The sequence below is a fragment of the Adiantum capillus-veneris genome, chromosome 19 (genome assembly GCF_014529385.1).
Source record: "Adiantum capillus-veneris isolate H3 chromosome 19, ASM1452938v2, whole genome shotgun sequence".
In the NCBI taxonomy this organism is placed as follows: Eukaryota; Viridiplantae; Streptophyta; class Polypodiopsida; order Polypodiales; family Pteridaceae; genus Adiantum; species Adiantum capillus-veneris.
The window spans coordinates 45,032,110-45,047,119 of NC_140949.1; positions in this window are offsets into that span (position 1 = coordinate 45,032,110).

Consider the following 15,010-nt stretch of genomic DNA (forward strand, 5'->3'; position numbering starts at 1 on the left):
AGATCTGTTTTGGGATGGGTTTGCTAAGTCCTCTCTTTACGCTTACCTCCAACGACCCTTCGACCATGGCTTTATTGGCCAATCTTGTGATTGGGGCCTTGAGATCATCCCAAAATTCTCTATAGAATTCCACCGTCATCCCATCCCACCCAGGGGACTTTTCCTTGCCAAGGGCTTGCAATGCTAGTGAACATTCGTCTTCGGAGAATGCCCGTTCCAAGCAATTAGCTTTTGAGTGGGGAATTTCCTTCTTAACACTCTGCAGTAAGGTCCCTCTGGCATCTTCCACTTCTTGGGACTGGATCTCTGGCCGCCCAATGATTTGACTAAGATAGCTCAACATCAGACCAGCCATCTCACCCTGGTTATGAATTATTGTCCCTTTCTCATCATAGAGCGAGCGGACGTGGCCCCAGATCTTCTTGATTTTTAAAGCCCTAAAGAATTGGACTTGATTGGAGGCTTCAGGTTGAAGAAAAGTCTCCCTGGAGAGAAGCCTTGCCATTCTGATATCTTCTAACTGCTCATTAGCAAGCTTAGATTTGGCTTCGAGCCATCTTTTGTGTTCCTCCTCAGTAGCATGCCCATTGGCTTTTATGGAGGTAAGCAATTGTACCTCCGTTGTAAGATGCAAAAGGTGTACCTCCCTAGCTTTCTTGATTCGGGGGTCCGAGGTTTTGATTGCTTTCTGGGCAAAGAGGTCCCACACATTGTGTTTGTTGAGGTCGACATCTTTTTTGAGCTTACCCAGTGATTTCTTGGTTAAATTCCTGAAAAGAGGGTCTTTGAACAGGTGTGCCCCTGTTACTAATAGTTTTTTCTCACCTCTTGGGTCTTCTCCTCCCCTTTATTCTTCTTAAAATGTATGTGTAGAGGAATGTGATCCGAAGGCTTTTTGTTGGGACTACCTTCATCTCCATCAACGATGGTATCCAGTCAGCGTGGTGTGAGCAATAGCATATGTCCAGCTTGGAGGCAGTGCGGGCATACTGGAGGCTTGTGTAGGTGAAACCAGGGTGCTGTTCCATGGGCCAACTTCCCATAAGTCAATCATCGCCCACTTTTTGCACAAAATTTCCATTTAGACCTTTCCGAGCCAGTCAACATACTGGAGGATCCTGTTCTATCCCTGCTCTTTTCTACCATATTGAAGTCGCCAACCAACAGCCACTCCCCTTCAATAGGAGTATCTCTAAGATGCATCCACAGTTTAGCTCTTTCTTTTGCATTTCAAGGACCGTACACATTCACAATGGTGAAGGGATGCCCTTCCCATCTGATTCTAATCCCCAGGATTCTATCGGATGGGTGGTTAAGAACCAACTTTGGCTCCAATTCTTTGTCCGCAATGCTGAGGACACCACTGAAACCGTTACTTCCTTCTCCATAGAATACCAGTTTCTTTCCTAGCACCTGCTTTCTCTTGCTATGGGCATCTAAGTGGTGTTCCTAGATGACCCAATAGTTGACTGTCTTCTCCTTTTTTATTTCCTCCCAGAATAGGGTACTCTTCTTATGAATTTTCAACCCCTTTACGTTCCAAGATTGGATAATGAGAGACTCCATCATTAATGAGGGGTTCATTGGGATAGAGGAACAAATTCTTTAGAATTCGAATCATTCCCCCCCCCCTTTGTCTCAGGAGAATCCAGGGGTTCCAAGTGCAACCTTTGGATTATTCTTACTGTACATCTTTAGGATAAAAAATTTATCAAAGATAAAAAATTTGTCATTTTGTCATTCTGCAAGGGTATAGTGTCACACTTTACACACCTAACTGCCAAAACTGGGTACACCTCATCTTACACGTACCCACACACACACACACACACACACACACACACACATATATATATATATATATATATATATATATATATATATAGAGAGAGAGAGAGAGAGAGAGAGAGAGAGAGATTGATTGAAGGAGAATGAGAGAGCGGAGAGGGAGAAAATGAAGAAAAATCTCGCCCCAATAGCTCCCTCCAAAAGCCTTTAGAGAGAGCTATGCAATGTAAGCAAAAAGAGGAAAAAAGCTCGCTCTGTTCCAATCCCCAATAGGGATCTCTTAAAGATAGGGTTAAGGATAAGTTAAGGATCCTATAGAAGGAGGTGTTTGGGTGGAGAAGAGCATGCCAATAGTCCCCTATGCATCACATAAAGCGATTTGGCAAGTATGTGCCACCCATAAAAGAAAGGATTTGATCAATTTTTTTCCATGTGGTCACACTCAAACTCAAATCGTATCCAACGTATGTGCAATAAATCCTGAAATATGGGTTGAACATATTTTATCCCAGCCCTTCAATATTAAATACACAACAAATTTCATGAAGATTAATTTCTAACCTTCTAAAAGTATTGTTCGTCATAAATTGGCCACTTAAGTTTGGGCAAAATAAAAGAGAACAAGAGAAATGGATTAGAGTGGTTATAGACTTATTTAATTCAAAGGCTTGGGACCAAAGAACAAAGTTTATGAAAGAGCAAAGATAAATACTATTTAATTATCCCAAGTCAAAGGCACATGTCTAGGCAGAATAAGTCGATCACGAGCAACCTTGATCAAAGATACAAGACAAAGGGAGCTAATTAGAGTAAGTATAAGAGTCTAAAAATAGGTTCACAAGCTTAATTATAATGTTCTTCACAATTGTGAGTTTTGCTATTAAAAAAAAAAGATTTTAAAAATAGGAAGTAGTTGTGTAAATGTTAAGTAATAAAATTTATTCATTAGACTCCAAGTATGAAGTTTAAAAAGACTTAGGGTAAATTTAAAACTTGCAAGAGATAATCTAAATTTAACAGGTCTAAATTTTGTTGGTGTTGGGACCAGGTTCATAATACCTCCAAAGCACCGTGGTAAGGTTTTGCATAGGAGGTGAAGTTCTAAAACCCAAGGATGAGTTTAATATTTTACAAAAGTTAATCCTAATGTAGCAAGTTTTAAATCAGCAGGTGGTCTCTAGTCCGAGTCAACTTCATAAAGCCTCCAAAGGAAAGTGCAAAGGTCTTGCATTCGGGCTAGTAAAATTAAAGGTAAGCCTATGATTTTCAATACATGCAACTAGGTGAAATTAAAAGCCTAAAGTTAGATCAGCCCCACCATATTTAGACAGTTGACTCTATTGCTTCTCTTCCAAATTTAACTAGGCCACATGTCCAAAGTGTCTTGCATATGCTTAATGGATTGAGGACAAGTGTGTGCATGTGATCAATTTCCAAATGCAAGTCAAAAGGAGAGGAGGGCGAGCACTTTCAAGAATAGTAAGGAAGGAGGGAAATATGTGTAAGGTTATGGATTAGTTGCTTTTAAATTTTTCAATTATCATTAGTCCATGTACCTAGTATTCTATTTGAGATTTTTGGCAAGTACGAGAAAGGAGAAAAGGGAGGGCTCATGGGGATTTTTGTTCACTTTTCCTCTCATTTTCTCTCATTTCCAAGAGCTCAAAGTGGCTAATCAAGTGTTCTCACACTCCCTCTCACATAGGAGATCAAGAGTGGATTTCCTTGCACAAGAACTTGGCTATGGATTCAAATCCAAGCGAGTGACTTCTTGAAAGTTATTCATCTTCTTCTTCCCTACTATTCTAGGTATGCTAAGAGATTGCTCATGGAGTAATCGTATACAAGATAATATTTCTTCTCTTAAGAGATACTTCTTTTTATCCTCATCTACCTCCATCCCCAATTATTTGTCCATGTCGGGGTGTTTAGGGCTTGGAAAGAAGGGTTATATCATGGAGTCATTAAGCTCATCATCTTCTTGGTTCCAAGAAAGCTCTGCCAAGAGCACAATCTTTTATTTTGATCAAAACTCTCATTGCGAGAATAATAATACAAAGTCCTTTGGAGGGTGACCGGCGCTAAGAAAATCCGGTCCTCAACAAGTTGTCAATCTTAATTGTGTTATTCTCTTCAAGTTATGTACATAATTTGATGTATAAATAGTGCAATAAAATCAGCCCATCATAATTAATAGTTCTCCTCTAAAGAATCCTCTTAAGAAAAACTCACCTTTCATAATTTAGTTCCGTTGTGTTTGTAAGAAAATACTAGATTCTCTAACAACAAATGAACTATCTAGGGTGCTAGATGAGATCATTGAGATAAGTTGTAGTACCACCCCATGGTTTGAACACTTCTAAGTTACATACTCTTTATGGGTAGTTGTACGTGTCAAGATCTACAGAAAGACTACTTCATCACTTGCCTAGATAAGGACCCCAACAACCCTGTATTTATGTCCAAACAATTTATAATGCATAAAGTCTTATAAATGCTACAAGGAAAAGACATTCTAGAATGCATGACTAAGGCAAGTAATTTGCAAAAAATGATATATGAAACACTTCTTAAACATAAATTGTGTGACACTAGCCTCTTGCTGCCATACCTCGGGGCCACTTACATGATACACAATGCTAACTTTAGATGGATAACATATGGGGCATCTTGCTTGCTACTCCCAAATCTCCCTCCTCTTGGCATGTTTGCTTAAGAAATGAATCACTCAGCTAAAAAATAGGTCTATGAGATTAAACCAAAAAAAAACATACTCTGTCATAATCTTACAATCTAGAGTTGATGGATTATGGACTCTATATATGATTACATTCTTAATCTCCACACCTTGCTAAGAGATTCTTATCTATAGATATTAAAAAATATTGTGAGAATATCCATTATCATGAGAAATTAAAACTCGCTATTCACATGAACGAACTCATCTCTAGTATGTCTAAGCTTGCACCCTCATAGTTCAATATCTCCAGACCTCTACCAAATGATTACATTGAAGGGACGTGGTCTATGCAACCCTATAAGCATGGATTATCCTTTAGATAGGTACCAAATGATTGCATTGAAGGACCAAGTCTACACAAGCCTATAAGCTTGACTATTCTTTAGTCTACGAGAAACCACTACCATCAATACATGACTAATAAACAACATGTTTGTCCAATGTCAAGGAAAGATATTCAAGAAAACTAATGGCATGTCTATGGGTCTTTCTTGCTCATTGTTCTATGGTGTAGTATGTACCTACACTCATGAAAATATGATTACAACTACAAGCTCTTGGATACTCTCCATAAACACATACTCTCTCTTATGGGTAACCCCTTTAGATACTTTGATGACATCCTATTTATTGACAACCTTGCTCCTCACTATTTTCTAGATGAAAATAGCACTATTTACAACCTTGATCCTAACTATTTTCTAGATGAAAATAGCATTACTCCACTATCCTACCAAAAGAGATATCGCAAGGAGACTATGGCATATTCCTTAACCTAGAAGTGACCAATCAGAATGGCATCTAATTACCTAAACAAATAACTTGCAAAGATCATAACAAAAAACTAGTCAAACCTGTTAAATATATCCATCCACAAAAGTGAAAATAGGCCTTCAAAATTGTTCTTATAATGTAATTATCTCATAAATTAAGCCTATCCTATTTTCAATGATCATGCAATGGATGTTGCCCATGACATCAAGAAATTGATGAATACCTTTTACAGAAATGGGCTTGAAAGGGCTGCTAGGCTATGAAGATTAGTAAGAAATTACTTGAGCAATTTTTCTTTTTAAATTTTTTGTCAATCCTTACGAGTACTTGAAAGGGTAAAAATTGGTGGGCGTAGGACTCCTATGGGGGCCTAGTCCTGGCCTAGTGCCTCCAACTATCTTTGGTTCTCCTAGCATGGGGCAAGAAGGTGGGCTACACACACACACACACACACACACAAAAGTTACCCATAGGGCACACCCCTAAGTTAAGACGATCCCACTTTAGTCAAAATAAGATAATCACCATAAAAATAATGGTGTGGAGTATATCATATACATTGCAAACACTACGAATACTTAACAGAGAAGATTGGGGGTATCCACAATTATTCCCCCACACCCGTGTCTCCCATAAGTCCCTCTCCCTCTACCCTTATTCTCCCTACCACCAACCAAGAAATACATAGAAGGAATGGCACCAAGTGAACTGAGCTTTAAAAAGTTAATAGAACATGAGTACTACTATCCAAGGGTATAACAAATTATGTACATACTAACAAACAAATAGAGAAATTGCTTGGACCCTACCTATACCTCTCCAACCACTATCTTCCAAAGGAGTCTCCCTCTCATGTAGTATCTATGACCTTTTTACGTATAGTTGTCGACATTGATAACAAGTAAGTTCACATGGATTTACTAATATGTCCTTGGCATGTGATGATGATAGGCAATAGGATATAGTTTTGCAATTATTCTCTAAAAGTGTTGCACCATCACCCTAGCTAGTCTCTTGTAATTGACTACACCTCCCCTTTTACACTGCAATGTACTCACATCATTGAATAAAAGCCTTGATGTTTCTTAAGTTTCTCTCTCTCTCTCTCTCTCTCTCTCTCTCCCCCCCCCCCCCCCCCCCCTTCCCCCCTTTTTTTTTTGTCCTTGGCAATTGTAAGCTTTAATCACAGTTTTACTAGTAGATTGGTAAAGTAACTAACCATCTCCTATGCATACCTCACTGACTCTCAAAGTCACAACATAGATAAATTTGGAAATGTTGGTGAAATAAACACAAAGAGGTGGCACCAGCACATTATACTTGCATGCATCCACAGGGTTGTGTACAATACAACTCAACTAAGGTGGCATTGAAATAGACAGTAACTACACTTCTTTTTCTTGCACAAGCAAACACATGGACGCACATGCAATAGCCATCGAAAAATTCATGCATACACACAAGCACACATTTACCTATAAAACGTGTGCATACATATCCCATATATATGCAATGTATGCACAAACAAATGAATTAGACACATACACACACCCCTAAGTGATATACACATGAAATGTATGCACAAACAAATGAATTGGACACACACACATCCCCCCCTAAGTAACGTGCACATGAAATATTTGCACACACATATGTTCACAAACTTGCATCATTTTGATGCGCACACTTTAGACATGCATAACACACAACACACACATGCACACACCCTTTCCTTTTTCTTTTTTTTTAGTTAAAGTGGTGGATACCCCTGCCCTCTATTGTTTGTCTACACACACACATCTGAGAGACACAAGGGGAAATTGAGAATGGGAGGGAGAGGGTGTAGTGGTATTTTTTTATGGTACAATAATTTATATATAACTTATTGAATGGTTGATAGGTGACAAACAATCTCTATTGTTTGACTGCACTCAAAATCTAACTGATAATGAATAAGGCTATGTTATGTATCATATATACACATCTATTTATAAACACTCTCTCTCTCTCTTTCTCTCTCTCTCTCTCTCTCTCTCTGAGGTGGGAAGAACGGTGCTTCCAACTTCCAATCTTGCTTGCACACCCTTGCACACTTCCCTGTCAACCTCTCACCATCTCTTCCAATTTCCAAGTACATACACTCTTAAACTATGACCACACACACATACACATAAAGAGAATATATTTGACAAAAATAGAGTGTAAGAGTTGTAGACATGATTAGAGGGTACATGATATGACTTAGCAGAATCTAAGCCCACGGCACCCCTTCTTGTGGAGTTTGGTATTAATTTATTATTTGAGTTTTTGGGTGCCAAACTTGGAGGGCCCTCTTTAGTACTTGAGTGGAGCACATCACTTATTGCATGTCCCATAAGGGTGATTTCTCACTAGAGTTATTTATAAGCAACCGTAGTGGCTGATTGAATAAAAAGTCTAATATACTATGCAAAGGTAAAATGGCCGAGAGGGCTATTATTTGCCAGTGCCTCCTTTTCAACTCCCAAAATTTCAATATACAAATCATCATCAACTCACTATTAGTAAAATCAAATAGACAGCACATAATTAACCATTATGCCAACTATCCCAGTAATAACAGGAGGGTGCCCAGTCTCATAACATCCCTCCCACCAGGGATAGCAATTGTCCTTAGTTTCTCAATAGAGAATCAATTGGACCGTGAGTGATAGAAAGTGTGGAGAAGGTTTAGAAAGTTACGAAAAAATATTTCAGGCATCCATTTGGCATCCTCTTTAGGGTGGCCTTTGAAAGTCAAAAGATAGCGATTATAAACAATGCCAGTGCGTGTGGTGGTGGTCTCGTGATCAGCTATTTAAGCAAGAATGAGTTCTTCTTCTTGATACACGTGAAGGTGGATCCTCATAAATGTGATGTGTAGGTAGGGGTCCTCTAAAAGGTCTTAAAAGACTAACGTGGAATGAATTGTGAATGCGCCAATGTGAAGGTAAGTCTATACCAAATGAAACATCAGTAATCACATCAAAAAAATTGCATGGATCATAATACCGAGGAGCAAGTTTAACAAAAACATTACTATCAACACTTTTGATCCTTCATTTTTCAATGCAAAACATAACATAATCACCTTCTTAAATTGGTGTACCTTGTTGTGCTTGCTAGCATGCTTAGTGTAAATTTCCTGTGAATGTTTAATGGCAGAATGAACACTTGCATAAACATCAGAAAAACTAGCAATAAAATCATCAATGGCAAGCACAACATTAGAAAGGTGAAGCAAGAGTAGAAAGAGAGTGACTATACACAATTTCACATGGAGATTTACATGTGGCAGTGTGAGTGGTGTTGTTATATGCAAACTCTAGAATATGCAAGTAATCATCCCATTTCTTGGGCTGAGTAAGCTTTTAGTAAGTCAATGATAGTGCGATTAGTGACTTTCATTTGACCATTAGACTCAGAATGAAATGCAGAGGTAAAATCAAGTGTAGATTTTCAAAAACAATAGTCCAAAAAGTACTACAAAATTTGAAATCTCGATGAGATATTATGACTTCAAAAAAAACCATGATGTGAAAAGACAGCTTTAAGTAGTAGAAGTGCAGTTTGATGTGCTATGACTCGTATTTTCTTACAAGGAATGAAGTATGCATGCTTAAAAAATGGTCAATAACAACCCAAATCATATCATGCTTGTGAACAGTGAGGGAAAAACCAGTAACAAAATCCATTGAAATGTGTTCCCAAGGTTTTTCAGGAATGGGAAGAGGATGTAAAAGTCCCAATTTCTTACATGTTGCTGCTTTGATCTTTTGGTTAATCAAACAAGTTGAAACATACTATTTAACATCAATTTTCATAGCAGGCCCCGATAGAAATCACAACATAAGTTTTGAAAATTAGGAGCAAATTCTCTATGTTCAGCATACGGTGGTTTGCACAATTCTTTAATAATCAATGTACAAAAAGACAGCAGGTCATTGATGAAGCCCAAGAGAAAGCTCGGCTTCGAGTACTCAAAGGGAAAGTTGCTCTCAAAAATCAACAAATACCTATTATCATCTCTGAAACTAAATGAACGACTATGGGAATTACAGAAGGATGCAGTGTCAACAAATGATGAATGGTTAGATGGAATGGACCTTCGCATCAAAGTACAGCTGAACAATCATAGCAAAAATTTATTGGTCGATACAGGAGGTCGAGTAAATACAGTCAGTTATTCCACATACAAGAAAGCAAAGAATCGGTTTTTAACATCGAGGATATCGGCTGTTAAAGGATGCAACAAGAACCCAACACCGGCATTGGGAGTAGTCAACTTAAATGTGATAGAACATGGATGTTCATGTCCTCATCAGTTTGTATGCTTGCTAGATTAACACGTGTGAAACAATGATTCTTGGAACCGCATGGATGCGGACGTACAAGGCAATAGCATATTGGGATACCAATCAACTCATGCTATCACCTAAAGGAGGACAACTCATCGTTCCAATTGCACCAAGCAAATTGGAATGGAAAAGAGTTTACCAACAAAAGAAACCACGAAGCAATCAGTCTTCTTCATCCTCTAGACAAGAAAATGCTACAAGTAGAATGCAAGGAGTCAGGTATATTTGGGTACCAAAAGCACAACTCAAGGACAAGCTGTCTCGAATCTGGGTGCCCTAAACATCATCTACCGTACCGAAGAAGGTTCCAAAGTTAAAGACACAAAGAAGAGAATCTTCGAGCAGGGAACCTAGCACAAGATCGATTTGGAGGAAAAAGGAGCACTTATCTTCTCCGCAAACTGTAAAACCGATGAAGTAGTGGAGAGTTAAGTCTCAAAACACTCAACCACAACATTTCATCAATGAAAAACAAAGATACCAGTGGCGAGTTAAAGCTCAACAACCGTCATCATTGATACCTACAGCTCAGGAATTCAACGTGTCAAAGCATCCTGACGGTACAATAAAGCAAAGAGCACAGAAGCTACAAGATTTGGTCTTTGGGAAACAGCAACAGGAAACCTCGACCACAGAAACCCTTGAGTTAATTACTCAAGACCCAACTCTTGCACAACATAATGGTTTATATTGCATTGATCTTCGAAGCATGGTAGAGCCAACCAAGGCTATGCATATACACAATTGTTCAACCCATGTATAAAGTCGTCCCGGAGTATGCCATCTAAGAAGGGTGAAAGGAAAGTAAGTAATTAAGGGCAATGTTTGAAGAGGGAGGAAAAAGTTGGATGTTAACGTGTGATTTTTTTTCAAATTTATAAAATTACCTAATAATGTTTTTTTTTTTTTAAATTACAAAAATCATCAACAGAAAAATTTAACTGATAACATCTCCCCGATGAGTGTGAATAGTGTATATTACTATCAAAAAATATATCAAAAATAACATTTTTCGCTTATTTTCATCATTTTTCTTAATATTGGGACTTAAAAATGGAGAAATTCACCAAAAAACAATAAAGCAGTGTTTCTCAATGGATTTTCTTAATTGTTTATTTTTCACTTTGCTTTTTTAGTGCATTTTATTATTTTCTTTGATTTTTTCAATAAATAAGTCAAAAATTAATAATAAATAGCAAAGGAGCTCAGATAGAGAAATTGAAGATACGTTGAGATGAGAGGGACAAGGCGGACATGCACAAAAATTTTCAATCAAATTGACCAAATGGAAGCGGGAAGCTTAAATTAAGCCGCCAAGGCCTACTTTTGCAAATTCTTGCAGAATGAGCTAACGGAATCCGATTAAAGAAATTTTTGAGTCTGACATAGATTTCACGGCGTAGTATGACTAACAGGGAAATTTGGAAAAAAATAGTTTGAGAAGTCCGAGTATAAATATCCAAAGTACCCCAAAATCACCTCATTTCCACTAGTCACTCTTGGGGAAGAGAGCTTTTTGTCTTCTTCGCACGCAATTTTCGGAGTCTACAGTTGTCATTTTACATCACCGTCTCACAGGAGACATGAGGAGTAAGTTCTAAACTTATCAATGAACATTTCTATACGGCCAGGTAGCAAGCTTAGGTCAGAAAAAAACCTACAACCCAACTGTGCACAAAGTCCTACGACACAAAATTGACCATAGTGGCCTATCAACTCAACCAAATTAAACGAGTCTTGAACTGTAGCATACCCCTATATAATAGAACACTTTCATATCACAAGATGACCTTTTGGCAGGAATCAAGGGGGTCCCAAGTAAATACTCTAGGTTTTTGCCACATGCCAGAATTGGATTCTAATTCCACGAGCAGCTTATAGACACGGTCTATACACGATGTACCTAGATGGTATCATGGAAACAGTCTAGAAAAGCTCTCCAGCAGCAGAATACAGCTCGAAGGCTACAAAGCGTCAAATTTGACATATGAAGTCAAACTGACTCCGAATAAGCCAAAACTGGATGAGTAACATCAGGACTATGTAGCGGACAAGTCCATAGCTTCAAAAGTGACTAACCAACTCTACATGCCAAGTAGTCAAAAAAATCGATGATTTCAGAGTCGACAAGAGCACAAAGTGATGCCAACACGACCGAACTTTACCAAATTCATTTTAGGACTTCAAGCTATATTGAAGTGAAATGAGACAATGAACATGAGGTGGGCATGATTTATTGCTACCCCGATATGTGTAAAGTCCTGAATAGAGGGTATAAAATTGGGCCGAGCCAAAACAAAATCCACTATGCTAGCCCCATGTCTATGAGAAAAACAATTGAACCCACTCGATACTAGAAATCTCTTGAGGCCATTCATGATGGCTAGTCCATGTGCAATCCCCATGTCTATCTCCATATCCAATGTGCTCCTCATCTTGCGAACACGTGGCCAGTCCCATATCATTGACATCCAATTCTTTCAGCATTTCCTCTGAGGTATCATAGAGCTGTCTGAGATTGGCTCGTCTTTGCATTAAAGTCTCCCAAAAGAATGAAATCTCCATCTCTAAAGAACTCCCATATGTCCTCATCCAATATCATGTAGGGTGACTACCCTTTGGACGATGCATAATGAGATGTGCTAGGGCAAAATAGCATATTGCAATGTAGAGTGGCCTCCCGGTCTCCGCTCTCACTCTGACTCACATACATCTAGCTTGCTCATCTCTCCAGACAATACAAATGAGGGGCTGAAGCTCCTCCCTAAATAGGACTGCCACATCTCCTAACCCATGTCCTCTGTGTTGATCTCACGTCCTGTCTACAAGTAGTCTTGGTATCCCGACACTCTAGGTAATGTGCCACCAGTAGTCTGGTGCGTCTCCGAGTAAAAAATAATGTCTCTTCCCTTAAAGCTATTCTCAATGCGCCTACATCTAGCTTCTTTGATCCACTACAATTCTATACTACCATTTTAAGGTTGGTCCTATAGGTCGCGCACCGTCATGCTGTGCGTTTCTCCAAAACCACTACTCTCACTCCCTTGTAGAAAGAAGTTCTTCTGTTTTTCCTTTCTCCCTTGCTGCCTTGATCTCTAGCATCAACTCTTGCATGTGTGCTACTTGCGTTAGTGAGGTCATCACCCAAAAATATCCCAGTTTACTTGAGTGTTGGTCTCTTCTTCAGGAATTCCTTCCTAGCTTCCAACGTAGGGAAACGTATAATGAGTGCTCTTTCCTTGGAACTTCCTTTCTCATCACTTCCCTTCTTTCCCAATCTCCAAGCCCCTCTGTGTGTGGATTCAAATAAGCCCATGCGCTTCAAGAGTTCTTTCACTTCCTCTTCTACTTTCTCAATGTCTTTGAGACTTGTAACATGCACATAAAGGGCTCTAGTCTTCCTCTTTTGCTCCTCTTCAATTGTCATATTGATGATAGTGGATGTCGGTGTAGCTTCATGCATCTTATCTTTTCCTTTCATTGCGTCGTCAATCCACTTTTCAGCTTTATACCTTCTCTTGAGTTTTGAATAGGTGCTCTGTCCATGAAGCGATTGTTCGTGCCTTCTGCTCTTATCACGTAGGACTTTCACCGGTCCCTTATTGCTTTCGAGCTCCTTTATCATTGAAGGTTGATCTTCTCCCTCCTTTGTGGGGGTATTTTTACAAGCTAAGAGTTCTCCCTTAAGTGCTTCGATCAATGCATCCTGTTCATTCATGTGTTCTTCCATTTTTTATTTCCAAGACTCAAAAGCAACAAGTGCAACCTCTAATCTTTTTTGTAAGTCTCCGCATTTGCATACATCTCTTTTTCAATGTCACCCCTCAAAAGGCTCAGGTCCGCCTTAATCATCACCTATAGTTTCGTATAGGGTAGAGGAGCCAGTTTAGAGGCGCTGAAATCTTGGCGCCTCTAGCTCCAGCTATACAGAACCAATCTAGGCGAGGGAAGGCGCGTCTGATGCATCGTGAACTTGCGCATCTACAGCAAAAGACGGCAGCACGATCGCTACTCCACAGCTCAAACGCGACCAAGATTTCGAAATCCTTTGTAACAAAAAGGGGGACGAAATAGAAGACGGTTTTGGGGGGTAATTAGAGGCACCAACGCCAGCAAGGATTGAACCATCACCAACACGAATAAGAATTAGGGGGGCGAAATAGAAGACGGTTTTGGGGGGCAATTAGAGGCACCAACGCCAACAAGGATTGAACCGTCACCAACACGAATAAGAATCACCCACGTCTGCTCTAAACCGTCCCGCCTTGGGCTGCTTGTGCACCTAAACTGGAGCCTACTATTGTTAAACAAAAAGAGGGGGGGGGGGGGGGGGGGGGGGGGGGGTCCTTAAAAAGGCACCCGGTTTTTTACTGGCTCCTCTACCCTACATCAAGTCATCTTTTAGACAGTTTCTCTCCTCTCACAAAGCCTAGAGATGGTGCACTCTCTCAAAACCCCCGCCTAATTATCGCTTTCGATTTAGGCGGGGTTTCATAAGTATCAATAGCAACTGATTGGTCCATGAGGGTGCCTACGTGCGTTGTTGGGCTCTCCTACCTGCGTAAACTGCTGCTCTGTTGCCTCAAATTCTCTAGACTACCGCTGGCCCTACACAAATTGTTGTTAGCACAGAGCAGTGTCCAACTGCTCCCCTCAACTTGAACCTGCTGCCTCACGCCCCCGTCCCCTGGTAATGCTACACTGCCCTGCACCAGCAGACTGGACCCAACCTGATTTAACTTCAGCAGAGTGTCCAGGCCGTGTAGGGCGTCCGACAAGCAATAACATGCGAGGTGTTTGTTGTTCATTTCGCAGCCTGCAGAGAGGCCTCGCATTGCATGTTGTCACGCCAATATATACTCGCATGCTGTGAGGACTTGCTCTGAGAGAGAGAGAGAGAGAGAGAGAGAGAGAGAGAGAGAGAGACCATAACATTTGGACTCACAACAGCTACGGTGACAGGAATGGTCACCAAGTGACCATTCCCATTCCCAAGTGATTGCATGGCGAATGATGGAGGCTGGGGGTCATGCGCAAATGCTGGGAGTCATGGGGGAATTGCATTACAGAAATATGATCACTTGGTGATCATTCCCGACCGTCAAGGGTCGCAGCCGGAGGGGGAGGGGGGGGGGGGGGGGGGGGGGGGGGGGGGGCACTACCGACAACTGCCAGTGAAGGACAGCTGCAATGCAGAGAACATGCATGCAGGAAGCAGGCCAACTGCCAGTGAAGAAAGCGATTAGAGATCAATGATCAAAGTGTGCAAGAAATATGGACCCATGCCATTGGAAGAGAAGCAGACAGACGCATATCCATTTATTCCGGCTGC